Below are 22246 nucleotides of genomic sequence, written 5' to 3' on the forward strand. Positions count from 1 at the left end.
GTCCTACACAACAGGCCCATCATTTTCACATGGGTTGTGTTATTTAATTCTCCAATAACTCTCTGCACTAGGTGCTAATCTAGAGTCTGCATTGAGGACAGGCTAAATCGTCCCTGCTCGGTATTCTACAACCCTAATCCACCGGAATCCTGATTCATCAGATATGTCCTTACAGTTAAGAAGACCCAAATATTGGGGGAGGGTACAGCTCGGCGGTAGAGCGCGTGCTTAGCATGCATGAAGTTCTGGGCTCAATCCCCAGTACCTCCATTAAAAAAAAAGAACACCCAAATATTCTTGGAAACGTCTGTATCTTCCTCGGCAGCAGTCAGGAGAGGATTGCCTCTGCATACGTGGTTTAGGGGGACGCCCCCTGCCCCACTTCGGTATGTGATGTCACATACTTGCTCTGGCAATGAGGGGTGGCTCCCTTCGCTAATAATTAGCTCGTTACCAGGGCAGGGCTTCGCAGGGATTACACCCTGATCCTTAAAAGGACTCTGTGAGATAGATAATTATCTTCATTTTACAGGGGTGGAGACCAGGGCTCAGAGAGGTTAAGTGATGGCCCAAAGTCACACAGCCCATCCGTGGCAGAACTGGGTCTCAGGCTGGGCAGCTCTTCCTCAGTGTCATTTGTCTGCTTCCTTAGAAGGCACTCGCCAGCGAAGGAGCTTTTACCCTCTGCATCCGCCTGCCCATCCACTGAATGGTCCAGCCCTGTGGCTACACTGCTCCCCAGAGGCCTCAGAGAACGTGTCAAGTGCATACGTTAGAACTGCAGGCTGGGTCGGAAGTGCGTCAGCCCTGCTCGGTGAGGAGGAGGGAGGAGAAAGCTGAAACAGATCATCGTTCTGCTTGTGACTTAGCAGGAGCAAAACCTGAACTGAAAATATTTCGTTCTCATACTCCTTTGCTAGAAGTAGCCTGTTTGGGGTCGGGGGAGTGGTTTACTTTGGGATTTTTATTGGGATGATAATGAGGACGCTCTTGCCTACAAATCGGGCCTTGAGCTATCATTTAATATGAAGGTCTGCACAGACAGATAGAGTCAAGATTTGCATTTCTGGTGAGAAACTGGACCCTCAGCACCCTCCTCCTAGACTCACATCCCTGGGCCCAGCTCCCACCTGGATGGGGAGAGGGGACGGACCAACTTCCGTCGGTTTCTGACCAGGCCTGTGGTCCTCCGGCTGAGCTTTCAGAGCATCAAGGATGGTTTTCTAAAAGCCACGCTGATCAGCGCGAGGCCCTGGTCCCAGGAGGAGGGGACATTCGCCAGGCCTGGCGCTCTTGGAGCACCTTCCAGCAGCTTAATAGTCTTCAGGGTGATGATGCGCTGCCTACGTGTGGAAACCAAGGTGATCTGATTGAGGGACATTTTGCTCTGTCGAGGCAGTTGGACGGCACAAGTGGTTCTGGGTAACAAAGTTGCTCATTTTGTTCCAGGATTGGTTCAAACTGCTGATTCACTTTGAACAGGTACAGGGAAAGGAGCTGATGGCATTTTAAAGTCAACTGGCGGGCAGTTCCTCTCAAGGCAATGGGAGTCCTGTGGGCAGAGATGCAGCCTCCCCATCATGGTGCTACTGGTATTGTTTTCTTTGGCCATTAGCGTGCGTTGCCCACATCCCAGCAAAATGCTAATACCTCCGGCTCTCTGGGGCTCTCCTGCCTAATGGGCCTGCGGAAACGCATCTCCAGCTTCCAGGACCCCTGTGCTAAGTGTGTTTCTTCAAATGCTGCCATACATGCCAGAAGGGTCTCAGCAAAAAGAGTTGATACCTCAGAAGAGAAGCAAAGGGAGGCATCACCTTCTGGAAAGAACATTCTTGGCTGTGAAAAAGTTGTCCTCGGGGTGTGGCCAAGCCAGGGCTGAGGGCTATGGCAAAGCCGAGGCTGCTTGTGGTCCCAGGCCTGGGAGAGGCGGGCAGGAGAGTGTGGTTATCTGAAGGCGAAACCAGGAGGGGTCTGGGTGCAGAGCCTGGCTGGCAGTAGGTCAGAGATCAGGGACTGAAGGTGGGCCTGCGGACTCTGCAGGGGGAGGATCTCGGTGAACTGAGTTCATCCTCTTGTGAGACATCCTGCTCCGGGGAGGAAGCCAGCTGCCCTAATGAGGTCCACCACAGGCCTGGTGAATGTCCCCTCCTCCCAGGGCCAGGTCCTCGCACTGATCAGCATGGCTTTTAGGAAACCATTCCTGAAGCTCTTAAAGCCCTGGTGAGGCTCTCCTCAGCCAGAGGACCCCAAGCCTGGTCATAAACCAGAAGGAGGTCAGACAATTCCCTCTTCCCTTCCAGATGGGAGCTAAGCTCAGGCCAGGACAGGTGATGGCAGGTGGGTCCCCGAGCTTTGCTCCCCAGGAGTTGTTCAGGCCCAGGCCCACCTCCCTCCTGAAGCAATCCTGACCAGGATGGATAGGAACCCTAGCGTGGTGGGGTCGGAGCCTCCTGGATGCCTCTAGACTTGGTCTTGCTGTCATAGCCTGGCTGTCCTTGGCTTCCACGGACTTGGCCCAAATGGATTTCCTTGCCTCTAATTTTCTGTGTGGTGTTCAGAGTGATTTCCCTCAGACCTGCTGTCCACTTCAGTGAGGTTCTCCTCAGTTAAAACAGAAACTCTTGTTACAGGTCCTTGGGGTTTTTAACTTTAATGATTACAATTCTCATTTCTATAATTTCCATTTTTTTCCATTTGGTTCTTTTTCAAAACTTTGTTGTCGTTGTTATTAATTTCTTCTTTCCTAATGGTTTTGATATTTTATATTTTTAAAATGCCTGTTTTTTAGTCTCTTTGAGACTGTTCAGTCATCTTCAGATTTTGTCTGTCTTGTGTGGTTCAATTGTGTGCATGTGTGAGTGCACGTGTGTGCGCCTGTGTATATGTATGCACATGCGTGTGTGCGTGTGCACATGTGTGCAGTCTTCTTGCACAAGCTCATCTTCAGTGGAGAGCATCTCCCTCTGGGAGGGTGTGTGCTGTGGGCTGTGAGGTACACACCCTAGTTCTGCACAGGCATCCCCCTGGGTATCAAGCACTCTCCAGTCTGGACCATTTTTTTCCTCAGTCAGAAAGTCCCAATCCACGTCTCTATTGCAGTTTCAGATTCTGTCCCTGAACATGAAATACAAGACTGACTTAGTTTTATTCATAGTAGACACTTTTCCCTACTCAGAGCCCTGGGCAGGGCAGAAACTTCCTAAATATCTATCGGGGCGACTGGATGGAGTTTTCTGGACCCCTTCTCATAAACCAGCAGCCACTCAAGAGTTCTGGCTTTTGGCTGCAACCTCTTCTCCCTCCTCCCCTTGGGTAGACTCAAGGCCATGTTTCTTATCCATGCGCTGGAATTAAAAGTCCAGCTTTTAGCCTCCTGAGCCACTGTGGCTTCAGCTCAAGCTGACCATTCTGATCTGAGTTCACTCATGTAAGAGTTTCCATTTCTCTCTTTTTAAAAAAATCAACTTGCACTAAAAAACAACATTAAAACAATTCTATTCCATCCAGGATCTCTCTGTAGCCAGAGGAGTGGCTGAGTCAACTCAGCTCACCACGTTGCCAGAGTTCGAGCCCACATGCCAGCCTCCGGGAGCTGAATTCTGTCTTCGGTGTGTCAGCAGTTGGTGGGGGTCTTGCTCTGAGCCAGCTGATAAGCTGGAACCACAACAATGCTATCCACTAACTTGGAGCATCCCTGCTCCTGGGACCTCTGATGCTGAATTCAGCCCACTGACTATATCTGTGTCCATCCAGTCGTGACTCCTCCCTTCCCCTCTGCAACCCTTCAGGTGGCCAGCTAAGTCCCCTCTGAAGAGCCAGCCACTAAGGGCACACGTGAGGAGAGGCACGTGGCGGGTTGGAGCTTCTTTCTTCTTCCTTCAGGCAGGCTGGCTGGACAAGCACCTTTCAGCATCTAGAATCCTGTAACTTGGCGGGTGGGGAATCACAAATCCCTTTGGGCATCTGAAGAAAACAGCGCATCCTGAGTAAAAATACCCATGCACAGACACTTCTGCCTGATTTCAGAGTCATTAACCCCCTGAAGTCCACGTTGAGAAATTCTGCTTTGGAGGCTGATTGTTCTTTGGTGAATTGGAAACCCTAGTTTGCCAGCCTTATTCAAATCAACTCTAGTGGAAAAACCTTGTGAAAATGAGACCCTATGACAAAATGACAATCGTTCAGTTTTTCACTCCTTCGATGCCACCTGGAAAGATGACAATGGCAACCAGAGTGATGTCAATAATTAGTGACAATCTCCTAGAAAAATTTCTGCTTCAAAGAACATTATATTAAATAATTGATGGTCCCAGAACATAATTTTCTCCAATACTCCTTTCTGACTCAAACCTATGTCATCTACTGGCTGGCAGTAGGTCAGAGATCAGGGGCTGAAGGTGGGCCTGTGGACTCTGCAGGGGGAGGATCTCGGTGACCTGAGTTCAGAAGACTCTTCATGAAATAAGACAGACTGACACGCATGGTAGGATTAAATTCGGGGTTGAGATTCCATTTCTAGGTTTGCTTTGAATCATCTAGTGGATTTGGGAAGTTCCCCAACTTCCCCAGTGTCTTTCTTCTTATCTGTGAAGTGAGGAAGTCAGACTAGATCAGAGGTGGACACACAAAACCCACCAGCCAAATTCTGCCTGTTGGCTGTTTTTGTAAATAAAGTTTTGTTGGAACAGGCGATGCTCATGCGCTTCCGTATTATCTGTGGCTGCTTTCATGCCGCAAAGGCAGAGCTGAGTAGATGTTTCAAAGACCCTATGGCCTGCGAACCTAGGAATATGTCCTCTCTGGCCTTTTCCAGAAAAGTGTGCCAGCCCCTAACTTGGATGGTCTCCTCATCCTTTCCACCTTTGGATGATCTGTGATTCTCAGAGGCAGAGAATATAACCCAGGCAAACCGAAGGGCACAGGTGGATTAGAAGCAGATCATTGATGAGCCCAGACACGTCACACTGTTGTTCTGTTGAAGCAGCTCCCGCGACAGCTGTGGCTGACCAAAGCCTAGTTAATCGGCAAGTGGAACTACTCAAAATGTCAGACTTCATGGGTGCAAATTGTTTCATAATCCAAACACTCAATGGTTCAGAGAGACCTTCTCCCAGTGTATGCAAATCAGTGATGCTTTAAAACTGTACTTACTCTGATCATCTGATCATGAATCAATCCAGTTTAGGGATCATGGACAGGACAGCATATACGATCCCTTCTGCCCGACTCATACCCTGTCTGGGGATGAGCTAGAACTTAAAACAACCAGCCAAGAAACGAAGCCCTTCTGGCGTGGATGATACACCTGACTGTGATCTTTCTGGGCGGAACATTCAGGAGACTGATACATTTTCAGGATCTGTGTTGTCCAAACCACGCTTTCCAAACATCATGGAGCTGAGAAGTCACTGTGCCATCGGGGCACAGACGTCCCAGAGGCTAGGGTTTCCCACTAAGTCAGACTTTCAACAATCTCATTAGCTTGGTACACATTTTTTTTTTTTAATGCAGGGACTGGGGATTGAACCAGGACCTCGTGTGCGCTAAGCATGTGCTCTACCACTGAGCTATACCTTCCTCCCAGGAACATATCTAATTTTTAAACTGAGTCTTCTATTCCTCTTCCTTTTATTCATCCAAGGAGGGATTATTTGACCTAAGTGGTAAGAATAGTTTTTCTGAAAATAATGTATTTGAAAGCACTAGCCTCTATGTTAAGTGCTGAAAAATGACACATCCCACAGGTGCTCAGAAGTCCAGGTCCAGAGGAGCGGAAAGGTCTCTGTCACTGATGTAACTTTACCTACACTTTCCATCTATCCGAACCCTCAGACTATCGCCCTTTCTCTTACACAGCATCTTTGCATGCAGCCACTTTCACGTCTTGGTGCAGCAGAAACAGCATATTATGTGGGCTTCGTCCTAACTGACCCTGAGAAGTGCTTTCCAAATTACCTTGAAGAATCTTTCTCATCTGCTATTTTGCACTAATGGTGGCAATTAGAACAAATTGCCCCAAATGATAGGACACGTGATGTCAAAGGACCCAGTGTTTGAATCCCTCTCCACTTCCTCAAATCACAGGGCCTTTGGACCCCGGCTCAACTGGTGTGGCTCCTCAGGGTCATGGCTAGAGCTGGGAACATGAATGCAAGATCCTAGGGGGTGAACAAAACTGAAGCCAAGTTTCTCCTTAGAATCATGAAGAGACCTCCATGTACCTTGGATGTTAGGTGAACTGGACACAAAATCCCAAGTGTGGCAGTCTGGGGAGTCCCTGGCCATCCACACAACTGCTCTTCTGGCTCAGAAATTTACATTCTGCTCCCTTGTAGCTACCACAAGAAATCTGACTTCATCACATAACATTTTTAGTTCCTGATGTTCTTTTTCTGGAAGATTCTAAGCGTCATTTCATGTGTCTCACATTGCATTCCTCTGCCTTCCTCCTCGCCCTCTGCTTCAATTCCTTTCCCCAGGAATCATGGCTGACGCTCTGTCTCCAAAAGGCCTCCTTTCTCATGGGCCGTGGTGCCATCTTGCTCCCCTCCCCCCCATGCCACCATTTTTTTCAACTCATTCTGGCTGAAAAAAAAATTTTTCCATCACTCTTGCCATTTGGGGGCAAAAGCAAGTGGGGAATGGTCTAGAGGAGCACTTTTGCTGCTCACAGCTCTTTTGGGGATGGGGCAAGTAGCTGGGATGGGGGGGTAGGGTGGACACGTGACCTCATGACAATTTAGACTGTTCAGAACTTACTAGAGAGTCAACACAGGTGAGGACAAAGGAAGAACAGAGAGTGTGTGATCTGCATCACAAACCATGGGTCTGCTGCCTTTGAATTTCTTTCTTTTTTCTAGTAAAGAAACGTATTCATTGCCTTGCTTGGCCCTGGATCACTGGTCTGGCTCATAGGCCTGCTATGAAGTTCTTCGTTCCAGTGTCTATCTCTGTTCAAATCTGGGTTCTATATTTTGCATTACTGTTTGTTTTCCTATTCAACTTCCTTGTCTAAACTTTGTTGAGTTCAACTTCAGCCTAATACAGCTGTTAACACTTTCTAAACTAAGTGTTGGCAGTTTGCAAAGTTTAAACACTAAATTTATGAATGTCCTTTGCACCAAAATGGCTGTCCCTCTTGCTTATGGATGGCACGATCTGAACCCTTGGAGAGGAATTCTCTCTTCTCCGTGAAGTTTTGGCAGTTGGAGGAGAGTTCCTCCCATCCAGCTCTTTGAGTCAGACTGATTTCCCATAGAAACCATTGGACATGGTGGTCTAGCTCCCAGACCAGCCCACAGAAATGGCCCACTTAATCCATAACTGAAAAGGAATTAAAAAAAAACAGTTTATAAATGATGTTTCTGCTAATGTGTTTTTATTAGGGTGACATTTGCACGTCCACATTTATGGGAAAATGTTTGCACCAGGTTTCCAAAAACTGATTTACAAACAAACTCTTGGAAGGAAAAAACCTGATCTAAATTTGGAACTTCCTAGATTAGCTCCAGTTTTCAGCACATATTTTTCCTTTTGTTTGCACAAGTCATCTGGGGACGGCTTTACTGAGGCTGCCTCTGCAGGGTTTGCCTTTGGTTTCAAAGCCGCAGGAGAGGCACCTGTCGGGAGTCAGCCACCTAGGTGTCCAGGGGCCAAAGGAAAAAAGGAGTCTCTGTAATCAAGAAAGGAGTTTTGGTTTCAACTTGGACTGGATTTTCTGGATGAATTTTCTGGATGACTTTAAAATGCTGTCATCTGCCTGTGTAGAACTAACATCAGGTAGGTTCTGTTGAGTAAACTCTGCCTTTGTACCTTATTAATCATCTCATTTGTTTTGAGTATGAAACTTCCTTAAAAAAAAAAAAAACTAAATAGTGGGGGAGAGCGTAGTTCAATGACAGAGCGCGTGCTTGGCGTGCGTGAGACCCTGAGTTCAATCCCCAGGACCTCCACTAAAAGTTTTAAAAAGTGAATGTTCCAAAAAAAAAAAAAATACTACAAAACCCAAACTTCCTAATTGGCACAACAGGGAGTGGTTCTCTGTGTCGGGCGGAATTAAGCATAGTGGTTGGATTTGCCCAGAACTCTTTGCTCCTGGAGCCTTCCTAACAGCAGCCCGGTGACCATGTATGAGAACATGGGTTTGGGACCTTTCTTCTGGTGGATTCACATGAAGGACGGGGCTGTTTCTTTAGGCTAATGAGCCATCACTGAAAAGCTTTCCTGGTGAATGCTGCTCTCAGGACGCAGCCTGGCTCCTGGGTCAGGGGCTCTAAGGGTCTCTGCTTTCTAGGCCAAGTGGCTACAACAGCCAAGGTGTGCCTTCCACTGACACTGGAGCTCTTTTGTGCACGAGGCTTGTAAGTGGCATTTTATGTAACGAATAATGACTGGTAGAGAGGGTACTTCCTGATACTTAATGACCAACTGGAGGAACTGTGGGCCTGAGGCAATGCATATAATATGCTGTTAAACTCTGAAATTTAAAAATGTAAAGAAAAAAAAATTACCTCCTTATGCATGTTACCATGGATACTAACTATTGTTTATAGTCTTCATCTTTTCCTAGAGGTTAAAGTCTAGTTGAGGAACCAATAGGAAAGAAGAACTTCAGACCCAATTTCCACTCACTTTTTAACGTCTGACGTTACCCAGTTAGTGTGCGTTTAAGAAGGTGCACCTCACCCCCAGAACAGGATATGCAACATGTGATATGGATTGCCATAATAAGTATTCATATTTTATTGAACAGTTTGGCAATCAGTATCTAAAATCAGCTAACCTTGTAGATAATCACATTCTGTTTCCCCAGAAGGCCAGTAACTTTCATACCATTCTTTCCCAAGAATGAACCACTTTTCAGTCTTCAGATTGCATGCACATACTTTATGCATCAGTCCCAGAAACACTTTCGCACTTGGGCCTATTATTACAGTGCGTAACTCAGAGATGAACACTGAAGCGCGAAGGAGAAAACACGCAGAGAAGTACCTAATCCTTCGTTTACACAGCAGTTGTTTGTTCTGTTCTTTTTTGAATCGCGGACCACTTTCTCTTTCCTAAACAACTCTTAGGGAAAGACAGGATGGAAGTAAGTCAATTTCACAACACTTCAGCAGTGCTGGCCCAAATTAATACCGCTAACTCCTCATTGTCTACTCCAGGGATAAAAGAACCCTCGGGAAAACTTAAGAGACTTAATTTCATCTACAATTCCATACTTCCTCCTACAAATATTTTTTCCACAGTTACTAGCAAGATTTATCTCCTTTTTTTCTTTATTCTATCATAATCAAATATTTATCAAATATTTAATACAGGACTATCATTTGTCTCTTCATTCATTCATTCATTTATCTGATTTATTTATCATGAGCCTTACAAAAACCTGCAAATGAAAAAGCCAAGATCCACCCTGAAGAAGCCTGTCTACTAAGGAGTTAGGCATGTAACAAATTACACGTGACCCTTAAGCAACACAGGTGTGAACTATTCGGGGTCGTTATATGTGGATTTTTTTCAATAAATACTCGAGTGCTGCAGATCCGTGGTTGGCTGAATTCACGGATGCGGAACCATGGGTACAGGGGGTTGGGGGTCAACTGTGGAACCTGAGCACCCTCGGATTTTGGTATCCTTGGCAGGTCCTGGAACCAACCCCCTGTGGATACTGTGGGATGACTGTACAGTTCTTCGCTAGAGGTGCTACGCTAGAGGTATGACCCGGTGCATCGGGAGCACAAAGAAATGGGACGAAGGTGAACGGCAGCTCTCCTGAGACTCAGGACAGTTTCTCAGAGGAGGTGACTTTCACTTGAGATGTGAACTGTAAAGCCCTAGACACAATTACGTAGTTATTACGATGAGTTTCCTTACCTGTTCTACTGGAATACAAAGATGGATAAATTGCTAAAGAAACCATAACTCGGCAGTCAAACACAAACATTTGATAGCAGTTATAAAACCCATTTTAATACACTTCCTGTCTAGATTTCCCCCTCCCCCCACAAATATTAAGTTCTATAAATGGTGCTAAATTTGCATATAAAACAATGTCTTGACATGAGGACACCGGGTCTCCGGAGGAGGAGGTGGGCGCCTCCCGCAGTGTTGATTTCCGCATTGAAACGCACAAGCACTACATTTCTTGTCTTTATAAAAGCACGTGAGGAGAGTCCTGATACTTCCATTTGAATGATTTTTATCTAGAGACATGATCACACTCAGGGCCAGTGTGACGTATCTGGGTCCTGAGAATCAGATGGTACAAGAAAAGCCGAGGTTCAGAGTAGGAGGGAAATAAAGGAATCAGAAGAGATTTCATTCAGGAGGGCTGCCTGGTCCCCCTGGGCTTGAGCAAAACCTTTTGGGATGTCATGAACTACATTCACAGAGAAAGGCTAGCGTGGACCAAAGTGGCCAGACAGCACCCAGCCAGCCCTTGGGGATTCGGAAAACAGATTAGCTTCCCTGGAACAGAAGGGTGGGCTGGTGGGCTGGCGGGGGAGTAAGGGGAACTCAGATTCACAGGATAAGAGGGGGAAGGGGAGCAGATGCCAAATGGCCCCTCACCAGCGTGCTGAGTGCAGCTGGAGGGGTAAATCCTACTGTCCTTGGGACTTGGCACATACGTCACCTCTGGGTCACCTGCCCTGAGCTCCACCCCTCGCCTGATAGCCCTTCAAAATGGAAACGATCTGTTTACACCTCAGTCTCTTCACTCTGCCCGCATCCCCGGCTCTGATCTCCTGCCAGCCACGCAGTCACTCTGTCCTAGAGCACACCTGAAGCCTAGCACGGTGCCTGCCCAGGAATGCTGATTGGATGCTTCATTTATTCAGCCAAGAGCACGGAGGGTCACCTGTACCAGCACCGTTCCAGCAGCCAAGGAAACAGCGGGGAAAGACAGACCAGGTCCCTGATCACACAGAGCTTACAGGCAGCAGGCATGACGGAGCCATTCTAGACTCTGATGCACAGCTTACTGAAGAAACTGAGGGAGATTCTTTTGGATCTGAGTGTGGGGAGGATGCTGCCACTCAAGTCAGAGACTTCACCTGGGGGCTGCTGCCTTCTCCCAAGTGTGAACAGGTGAGGAGCTAAATCTGGTATGATGAGAGGGAGAAGCAAGCCCAGGACACGGTCCATCAAATGGTCAATAGGAGCTGAAAATGACCAAGTCACCAATGCTGGAAAAGCAGCCTTTTCAATGGAAAAGTCCAGGGGCAAGTGTGCAAGTGCTGGAAAGGAAGACACAAGGTACCACTGCAAGTATTTTGGCATCCAAATGCATCCTGACGAGGCCAGCCGGAGGGCTGGTTTCAATATGGACCATCTCCCTGGGGCAGCTAACTCAATTGTGAGAGCCAGTGGAGGGAGACAGCCTAACCTAATTGAGAAAACACAGGGTCTGGGAGAAGCGAGCTCTGACTCAGGCTCTGACAGGACCTGGGCAGAATCAATCCCCTTAACTGCTCTGCTCTCCTCGCCTCACCAGCCACACCCACCCATAGCTCCCAGCCTCTGCAGCCCTCCGTACACGTGACTACCTTCAGAGCTGGGGAACGTGAGGGGGTTCATTCTCACAGTCCAGTAACCAGAGACGTTTAGAGCTTCATGCAAACCATGAAGAGTAGAGCTGGGAATGGTAGAAGATGGGGAGTAAAGAGGGGAGAGGGGGCCCCACTGGGACCACACACAATGACAGCATTCCTGGATGGATTAGCCCGTATGTCCCCTTCCAGTAAAAGATCTGAGAAGCTTGATCTCAAGTGGAAAAGCTAGCCCTGAAAGGACCATACGAAAAGGGGGGAAAGTTCTCAATTCTTTATTCAAGTCAAAAGAAGAGGCGGCGTGCCCAAGGTCCACAGCATCATTGTCAGAACTGGCCCGTCAGGCTGAGACACGATGAGAGTCTCCAAGTGATCGTGTGTGCATTTTCTTTATACTTGTCGCCTTCCTCATGCTCAGTGAGTAGGCTGCACAGAAGGGTTAGTGGTGGAGCATGGAGACCTCTCCTATTTAGTAAAATAATATAATCAGTGCTGAGTTGTACAAACTTGTCCAAGAAGCTTTCCGAACTCCCTCAGATCAATAACTTTTGGTCATAAAAGAACTCAGAGGAACCACCTTGTTCTTGTCCCAAAGGATCCCATGATGGGATGAGACAAGACATTTCTGGCTGATGAGACAAGGGCTGAACTTGAACCTACCAGGAAGAAAAATGTGCTTTGTGGATCCATCCAGGCGCTCATATGTGAGTGGACACGTGTGCAGAGGGTGGGGACACCAATTCCACGTTCCAGATCAGCCCTTGGCCCCCTCAAAACCTCCACAGAGTTTGGAGAGCTGTCGTGAGATGACTATGAAGTCACAACTCAAGAAAAAAATGTTCCTAGATCTGGATAAAAATGATTGCTGTCCAGTTTTTGCATTTGCCCACAGAATGCAGACCTTGGCATATATCTGAATTATTACACATCTACCTTATGGGTGTGGTTCAGTTTCAAGAACTGACTGGACTGAAAAAAAACAAGCCACGCCTGCAAACAAGGCACCAAACCTTAGGATTCCAGGACATGAACAGAGAAACCTACATATGTTCTGTAAGTTTCTGACCACATATCAAAACTCTGCGGGATATCGGCCTCTACTCCACTCAGTGAAAATGCGTTCTCCTTGACGAGATGGCCAAAATCCAAACTGAGACTTGAGAGCAGGGCTGGAAATCCAGCATCTGAAGTGAGAAGTGCCTCGACTGAAAGTATCGAGGGACTCTCACCCAGTTCATTTTGCTTCATTTACATACATATTTAATCAAAATCAACTGACAACTAAAAAAGGTCAATTGACAACTCATGGGAGGCTCATAATTATGGTTTGGTATTAATAAGACTGACTACTTTTTAGAACCCAAGTTTTTCCATTCAGAGACCTCACTAGCCTGTGAATACAAATCATCTCTCCTAGTTGTAACCTAAGCTTCACGGGCTGCTGCAGGTCACGTTCTCAGGGAAGCAGTTGATTAAGGAGTGCTCTTGTGATCAATCCTGGAGAAGAGAGAGGGGAAAGCAGGATTAGGTAGAAGGAGACGTCGAGATGTGATGCAGTCGTCAGCCAGACCACCTGGAGCTCTGATCTGGGGCAGCCTTTTAGAGTTGTCCCAAGTGAGGGCCAGAGCACCATTCAATGCAGGTTGTCCCTAGAAGGAGGTGTGAGCTTCAGGTCACCAGGCAGATGTCTTTAGATGAGGCACACCCCATAGGCTAACAGGTGAGGGCCACCTTCTCACAGCCCTTCCGGCAGCTGGGGAGGAATAAGACCATTCCCGAATAGGGATCTTCCTGGATGGGAATCCAGTCGGTGCATCAATACATCCACCGCGGTCCTCCCCACCACCACCCCACCTTGCAACACTTGGATCCTCTTCTTATAGTTTCTGGGAAAAGCTCCACCAAGATACCAGTAAGCCTCTGATCCTCGAGGGAACTTAGAAGAGGAGGATTAAGGGAATAAATTATAGATGATGTTACCACTGGTTTCAGGATGCCAACTCATACCCACCTTCTCCCTCCTCTGGTTATCCGCTGAAGATTTCCCTTACTCTCAACACGCACCTCTGCTGATCTCAAGGGTTTTCCTGGTGGTGAGACCAGAACCTCATCCCTGAGGGGTCTGAGCCCTTGGCCATGATGGCCCTCTCGGGCTGTGGTCTACTGTCAGAGTTGGAGAAGGTGGTACCAAGAGGTACCCAAGTAGGTCACTAGGTTCTGCAATATTCCTCCTCCCTGTGCGTGCCGGTAGCCCTCCCCCCCACCGATGGCCAGGCTCAGCCATCCCTTCCAAGACAGGGACTCCTCCTCTTGCCTGTTGGCCCCTTGGTTCAATTGCATTTATAGTTCAACGGGGCAGTGCTGCACCCCCGTTAGAAACATTCCCCCTTCAGAATCCAGGACCTTAGAACCCACAGAGCTCAGTGTCGTGAGGCTAGAAGCCCAAATTCCTCAACCAGGTCACTGGGAGTGATGGTCGTCGGTAGGATGGCTCCTGCTTCTACCCCTTGGTTCCTGGACTCCTGCATTCTACCCACTGGGTACAGTGCCATAGAAAGCTCTTTAACTTAAGGTCTCCTGTGCCTCCTGGAGGACGGTGCTCCATCCTCACAAAGCTCACAGTTCCTCTGCTGGACAGCGTGTTCCCTGGTCTGATGTGATACTGTCTGGGATCCTGCGATGGTGGGTTTAACACGGTATGAGCCTTGTGGTGCCAGCTGAGGCATGAAGGGCAGGAAGTAGCCCACAGCCAGAATATGTGTCCATTCATGGTAAAAATGAGCCGCTGTCTCTTCCAGGGTGGAGGATGCCCAGGCAGTCAGCTTGCCAGTGTCTGGTTGGTCTTCTCAAGGGGTGCTGCTACCCTGTGGATTCTGACTCACTCTCTGCTGTGGGAACATTAGCCATTTGGCAGGAGCAGTAGCTGGCAAAGTTTTGGTAAATGGAGCCCATGCTAGTGGGCCTCTATGTAGCCTCCATCCCTGCCACCATGGCTCTTCTACTCATGGCCCATTGTGCTAACACGGCAATGGCTGGTGACAGAGACTGGCTGCCATCAGTGGGGTAGTCATCTGGTCTACTCACACGCTGAGTGCCTCCCTCTGCAGGTGCTAATGTGTGACAGCAAGACCCTCACACATATGCCCTCTCATAGGTCCATGCATGTGTCTCCTCCAGACCTCCTTGGGACCAGTCTGCTGATTTTTCTCCTTCTAGGCCTCTGCCCATTTAGTCAAACCATTTGCTGCTGCCCATGAGTCTAACTGCAGGCCATTTCCCTGCACCCACAAAGTGGGTGACTAGAGACGCCCCCGGAAGCTTCCTCTTACTGCCGTCTCTGAAGACCACCCTTGAATGAGGCTGCGGTGCTGTCACTGTCCATTTCCGCTCCCCACACACAGAGCTGGCCGATCCTTGAAGCCACATGAGCCCCTCCTCTTCAGTCAGCTGCTCACTCGGGACCCTCCATGTGGCCCTAGTGTGAGCTGGGGGAGGGGTGGTGCAGAAACAGTGAGGGACGTGGGGCTCCTGTCCGGCTTGTGCTTAATCCCAGAGGTACCAGTCCAGCTCACAGGGGATTGCGCCTTCATCCCATCATATGACGTGGTGGTTCTGACAGAGCCCAGTAAGGATAAACTGCTTTGGCTACGTGGTCAGCTGGTGTCCGATGGTAGGTGCCCTGTCTTTACTAGGCCCCCATGGTGTGCCAGAGCCATTGTTAAAGTTGTAGAATTCTCTACTGCAGATGCCACAGCCTTGCTCCGAAATCCTGGGTGTCTTCCCTGGGGTTTTCCCACTAGGGCATCTCAAAAGCTCCGAGAGGCATCTTTTCCCACCACTGGTACCTCTAACGCCAGCAGGACTGTTGGCTGCAGTGGCTGCCTGGACCACAGCAGACCTGATGCTGTGTCCCCTCTTTCTTGGATCCTGTCTCAAAGCTGTTAACCTTTGAACAGTGTTCTGGTTGAAGCAGGATTCCCAGATGTGGAATACGCTGCTTCCAGAACTCAAACGCACTCATCAGATTTTGTGCTTCAGTCTTTATGTTGGGAAGTGTAAAATGCAAAAATCTGTCTCTTACTTTGGAGGTGATGTCCCGGCATGCCCCTGACCACAGCCCCCGTAAAAACTGTACCCCCTGCAGCACATCCCTAAAAGAAGGCAGGGATGAACCCAGAGGACTTATTAGCCATTCAACAAATCAATGAATGGTTTCACATGAAGACAACACAGTTTCTCCATGGTTATTTTTAAAAGTCATGATTTTCTAATCGCTTTTTTAAAGTTCTGTTGTGTGGGAAGAGTATTATACGTGATTTAGGCCATATGACTTTTTTTAAGGCTGACTTATATCCATTAATCTTTGCTTATTTCCATAAATAGAGCAGGATAACATGAACAAATCCATAAATAGAGCAGGATGACATGAACAAACAAAAAAAAATTAGGAGGAAGTTAAAAATACAGATCAGAAAAGTTAAACAGAGCTGGGTTAAAGTTGGTAGACAAAAGTGGAAGGCCAGAGTTGATGGCCAGTTGCCACACGTGGGCTACAAACTTCAGTCCGGGTCCCACTGTGGCCTAAGCAAAGACAGCCGTGATGTAGCACTCTCGCTGACCCTCACTGTATCCAAAGCAAGGTGAGAGGCAACCCCCTTCACTGTTTCAGAAACACAGTAACTAGGTGGAGACTCACACAGCGAAAAGGCTAAATTCTTTCGCATTTGGAACATGGATTGAGATGAGGGGGTCTGAAGACAGCTTAGACACTGTAATCCGAGTAGGTAAAAAATAATGTTAAAAATGACTGGGACTTAGCCTGGGTCTCCCAGACGGCAGATCCCGAGACAAAGCCTTTAGTGCAAGTACTTTACTGAGAAGTACGATCCAGGGAGGAGGAGGAAGGGAAGGAAGTATGAGGCAGAGAAGGATGGAAAGCCAACACAGGGTGAGTTAGGAGGCTGGCCACAGCTCCTGGTTCCTTCCTGGCTGCCGGAGGAATTGCATGAAAGATGCCACGGGAGTGTGCATCTGGGGGAAGAAAGGAATGCTTTTATCCATTGTTGCTTACACGCCATTGGTCAAAGCTTTGCCCCCAAACTTACTCCCCTGCATTTCTGGGCTTGTCCATGCATGGGCCCTATGTGGCTCCGAGAAGCTCCAGGGCGGATTCTGGAAGCTTCAGCACAAGTGTGAGGCATGCGCACGAGGCAAGACTCTGTCAGGTTGCCCCTACAAGATGCTGCTCAGAGCCCACCTCAGTGGATGGAATAATGGACAATAGATGCCCAAAGGCACTCAGGTGGTGCCCAAGAGGTACCTAATGCACACTCCAGGTCTAAAACTGGATGTTGCTTTAAAAGCATCTTCTTAATAGAAAATCTTTTGATCTTTAGCAATCCCTAAGTAGCGCTGATCCCTAAGTAGTGACCTCTTGTAAGAGTTAAGTGATGTCAGGATATTTGAGCCAAGCACCGTTCTGGGCATCGGAATTCCATCTATGTACAGAGCCAAAATTTGAAAAGTATGCCCTTTGTTTCCTGTTTCAAAGTGTAAAGCTTTTGTGAATCGCACTAGAGATTATATCTGGAAACAGGTTTCCTCCGAACATTCCAGTCTAGCAAACTCTGCCCAAGTTAACGTCCTTTGCAGAAAATAAACAGTTGAAGAAGGAAACCTCTTCATATTACACACATGGGTGGGAAACCATTTCTACACTCATTTTCAGAGTCCCTCTGATTTCCAGAAGCAGCTTTCTTTGGGGCTGGGTAGTTTAAGTGCGACTTAAAAACAATGTGGATTTTCCCACTGTACTTTTACATACAGCCCCTGAAAATGTTTCTTCTGAGAATCCGGTACTGTTTTTCTCATGGTCAAATTAAGCTGCAACAAACAAGGCAAGATCCTATTTACTTTTTCTTGTAAATAGGTCTCTATTGTTTAAAACAGTGTGGTTTTGGGGATCACAAGCTCGTTGCCAAGGAACTTAGCTCCTGGCTACTAAATCCATCTTGGGAAATGGACTGTGGGTGAAATTTCTGAACCCTGATACACAGCTACTCCACTCCTCACTTTGAGAATAAAGGGTAATGAAGTCACAACTAAATTTACTTAGCGGGAGAGCTCTTTCATCCTTCCATCTTTTCGCCCAAACATGAAGCAGAAAAGGCAGGATGAGTTTAGCTGTCAACCGTCCAGGCAGGATGCTGGCCTCGCCCGCTGACGGCTGGCTTTGAAACTGCCGGTCCAGGGACCTGCACGAGGAAGGGCAGAGCCGGATTCCTCACTCTACTTGCAACGAACTTCCCTGCACATTCACTGGTTTTCCCCGCCAGGGTGGGAGAGCCCCAAATCCGCCTGCCTGGAGGAGGTGGGGGGCCGCGGGGAAGCCCGATCCCTCCTCGCAGGGCGGGATCCGGGTCCAGCCCTTCTGCACACACGGGATGCACCCGCGCCCACTCAGCCGAGCCGCCCCTCTCCCGCACGTCATCCGGGTCACGTGAGTGACCCCCCTTCCCCGCAAGGCCAGACTCAGCTGCTCGCTCCCCCCACCTCCGCCCCAACCCCGATCGGGGGAGCTGGGAGGCGCGCGGCACGTCTGCTCAGCCCCTCCAGGTCCCTTCCCCCTCCCCGGAGCGAGGTCGGCGGGGAGCGAGGGATCCGCTGAAATCGGAACCAGTGCTCTAAATTAAAGGGAGCAGATGTCCCTGTATTGCTGGGAGGCCTGCTGTTCAGACAGCAATCGTCGGGGCGCTGACCTTCCGGGGCCGCTGTCAGTCTCCGCGCAGATGGCCCGCCCGCCGCCCTGCCCGCTCCAGGGCGTGGGGACCGCGGCAGCCGGCGCGTCGGCGGCCGGAGAGGGCCGTCTGTCTGGGGGGCGGGGAGGAGGCCCGCGGGGACCGGGCGGGAGGGAAGGGCCGGCCCCGCGCACAAAGGAGCCCCGGTGGCGGCCCCTTGGAGGACAATGCGGCCCCGGAGCGCGGGGGGCTGCGCTGGGCCGGCCGCCGCGCTCCAGCTGCCTCTTCACAAGGAGGCCTGCAAACGTGCCCACTTGATTCTAAATCCTCTTAGGCGCTCGCCGTGTGAACCAGGAAGGGGGTGGCCCTCCGGTCCTTTGCAATGCGAGGCCTGGAGCCCTGGTGCTCGGCGAGCGATCTGCACCACGCATGCAAATGCGGTCGGTATCTTGGCGAAATCCGCCCAGTCTTTTTGCTGGGTAACCAGCCCTGTGCAGACACCCCTATCCCGCCCTTCAGTGCCACGCAGGGTCCTGAAAAATTTTTAAGGGTGTTTCCCCTGGAAGAGACTTCCTGTTAAGTGTTCAGAAAAGCCAGCCGAGCTGCGCTAAGTCATTAGTCACCCAGGTATTTACACTGTTTTTCCTATTTCCTTTCTCTCGGCCTCTGTGGTCAGTGGTATAAAATTCCTAGGAACTCCCACCTAAACACCAGCTTCCTGTTTATGCACTCAGTGGCTTTAATGTTTAGCTGTTGAAAGCAGTTGACCAAGAATCTCTGAAACAACCAGCAGAGGTGTGCAGGTGAATAGAAAGAAAAATCCAAATGGGTAGGTCAAAGGTCCAGGTTCATTTTTAATCACTTATGTCAGAATTACAGGGGGAAAAGGTAAAAAGTGAAGTGTAATTTGATACCTGAGATCGTGCTTCAGTTTCATTTGGCCCCTGTGTCTACAGGAACCTGTAAAATATGATCCACTAAGCTATGGACATTTTCGTTTCTAGGAGTTAAAGGCTTTTTTTTTTTTTTGAACATTGCATGGCTTTCTTTTGTTATAGAAGGTTAAAGTTCGCACGTAAGCACAATCTGTGTGTTCCAGTGTCTGCCTTATACCTCCCAGGGCTGCTCTGGCCTTAAGTTCCTGTAGCAAAATGTTGCATTTGTGTGGCTACCTCTGAATTGCAGTCTCCCTGACCTGGAAAAGAACCTTAAAGGGCACCTCACCCCAGCTCTTTCTAATGCAGAATTCCCTGATGTGGGACTCCTAAGGAGTGAATAGCTATTCTCTGATAAGATCCCTCTGGAATTCCCTGTTTCAGAAGACAGCATCCTTCCTTGACAATCTGGCTCTTAAAAAAAAAAAAAAAAAGGTTTTCTATCTACAAAATTGGAATCTGTCTCCGCTTACGAAGACATGCAGAATAAATCTAATTTCTTTTCCACATATTACCCTTCAGATATTTGGAGGCAACTCCCGTGTCCCCCGAGTCTTCTCCCAGCTAAACCTCTGCAGATCCTTCACCGCTTTCTTCTGTGGGTCCGAGTCATCCCGCACCATTATCTAGAGATGCTCCAGTTCGTCCAAGTCCCTTTGAAACTGAAGATGCTGCTTCACTCACACGGAAACTCAGCCTCAGAGGCAGCAGCTTAAAACCAACAGGGAAAATCAGTCAAACCGTGTCCAAGTTATTCAGACAAAAATAAATGTTGGTTTTCCATTTTAGTTTTTTCTACTCTGCAGCAGTTATGAAGCCCAGAAAGGAGAAAAGCGCATTGCGAGCTAACCCTGCGACTTCCACGTTCTTGCATTTTTATCCTCACAAAACCCTGAGCGGGTCCTATTGTTATTCCTCTGTTGCAGGCTCTGAGGTCAAACAGTCCACCCAAGGTCACACAGCTAATCAGTAGCAGAGTGAGGTCTCTAACCTGTGACTTACTCTGCATTTCCCGAAGCTGCTGCCCTGAATTCTAGAGTTAAAACTGAGGTCCTGGATTGGATTTATTTTTCAGCGTGTTCTGTGACACGCAGCTTTAATTCAAGGCCAGTTTGTATACATCCTATTTGTACTTCTATAAATACAAGTTGAGAACTTTAGGAGGAACTAAGTTCTTTCTGGAAGCAAATGAAACAGAAACTCCGAGTTATAGCCAAAAGTCATCCCAAACATGCTTTTGTTCCAATGGCATTACCTAGCAGCAGAGTGTTATATTACCCTTGAATTTCCTGCCTGGGCGCAGGGTAGGCCAAGCCCTTGATGCCCTGTCCATTGCCCATGTAGTTCAGGTATATCACAGCAGTGCCAGCGCCCCTTGGGCACGCCTGCCCTCCATGCCAGTTACTTAAGATAAAGGGACGGATATGTTTCCCATACACGCACTGTCATTTTTTCCCAGTGTTACTAAGCCTGCCAGAACAAAAGTAAAACCACAGAAAGAAGATTTAGATCAGCCTCTTCATCGCCTTGCTCTTATTTTACAGTTTTAGGAGGGGCTGGACATCAAACACTTGAAACTGTCATCCACACATTCCTTCTCAGAATAAAGCGGCATTGGCATGGACTCCCGCTAAATTACTTTCTACCCCAGAATGTTGGAAACTCTTTCCCTCCAGGAAAATACAGAAGACACACAGAATTAATGGACTTAGTTCTGAGAAAGGCTCTCACGTCTATAGTGAACTGTCACGTGCTGACATCTGGCCAGATGGACTCGCTGCCTTGGCAGGGATGTTGCTTGGATGCTTAGATTTTTCTGACTTGCTTGCTATTGGAAACAGTGCTTGAGAGACCTTTTTCTTACTGCCCTGTCCAAAGTACCCCCCCCCCCAAATTACTGTCACATAAATCTATTTTCTTCAAAGTACTTGTGGTGACTGAGTGCTCTTCCTTACACATTTGTTCATGGTCTACCTTCTCTTGATCACAACTTGTGCACGAGTCAAGTAACCTGGTCTGTCTGTCTTGTTAATTACCTGGCACATAGTAGGTCCTTGGTAAGTAGTTTTTTGAATGACTACATCTTTCATGCATGTATATGTTGCTCTTATACAATTTTCTCCTTACAATCAATTCTTTGACTAGTCAAACTCCTAGAGACAGAAAGTGGAACATGGTTGCCAGGGGCTGGGTGCCAGGGGAAATGGGGAGTTGGTGTTTAACGGGTACAGAATTTCCACTGGGGAAGAGAGAAAAGTTCTGCTGGTGGATGGAGGTGATGGCTGTACAACCATGTGAATGTACTTAATGCCACTGTCTTGTACATTTTAAAATGTTCAAAATGGTCAATTTTATAGTACCTTTATTCTACCGTAATACAGATAAATAAATACTGTGAATCAAAATTCTTGAGTTGTGTGTGTTTAAAATTCGGGTATATATCACTGAACTTTCCTTCGGAAGTTATGCTTATTTACATTCCAAGTACCAGTGCCTGAGAATACCCGTTTCCCAGCACACTGCCGACACTCGACACTCTTTGCTCAGTCTCTTCATTCCTTGTATTTACACCCCCCCACCCCGTACACTTATTTGTGTACCTATACTTATCATTAAGGGTTGAGTATATTTTCATATGCTTGGCATTTCTTCTTTGGTGAAAAGCCCGTGTGTATCTTTTCCCATCTTTATTGGGCACTTTGTTTCCTTTTATTGATTTGTAGGAGCTCTGTGTATATTAAAGATAGTAATTCTTAGTCTGTGATACAGTTTGCAAATATTTTTTTTCCTAGTTCATTATCTTTCTTTGCATGTTATTTGTAACTCCCTGCTCCATGAAATGTAAAATTATGTACTGTATCAACACAAACTTGGGGTGAAAAATCCCTTTCTCATTCCAAGATTATAAAAATATTCATCTATGCTTTTATCCAGCACATTTGTGGTTTTGATTTTTATATTTCAGTATTGAATGCATTTGTATGTTGGTGGTAGAAAGTATGGTGAAGATCCAACTGAATTT

General features: G+C 47.8%; 2 long non-coding RNA genes across 2 annotated transcripts; one reads left to right on the forward strand and one right to left on the reverse strand.

Moving 5' to 3' along the window:
* Positions 1-983: 983 nt before the first annotated feature.
* On the reverse strand, positions 984-8350 carry LOC116661508. Its single transcript, XR_004317391.1, has 3 exons — positions 7710-8350; positions 4255-4260; positions 984-994 (listed from the first exon to the last, which is right to left on the reverse strand). It is a non-coding gene; the product is annotated as an uncharacterized LOC116661508 (long non-coding RNA).
* On the forward strand, positions 7559-21794 carry LOC116661507. The gene is made up of 3 exons (XR_004317390.1): positions 7559-7779; positions 9645-9716; positions 19747-21794. It is a non-coding gene; the product is annotated as an uncharacterized LOC116661507 (long non-coding RNA).
* The last annotated feature ends 452 nt before the right edge of the window (positions 21795-22246 follow it).

The sequence above is a fragment of the Camelus ferus genome, chromosome 35, assembly GCF_009834535.1.
Source record: "Camelus ferus isolate YT-003-E chromosome 35, BCGSAC_Cfer_1.0, whole genome shotgun sequence".
In the NCBI taxonomy this organism is placed as follows: Eukaryota; Metazoa; Chordata; class Mammalia; order Artiodactyla; family Camelidae; genus Camelus; species Camelus ferus.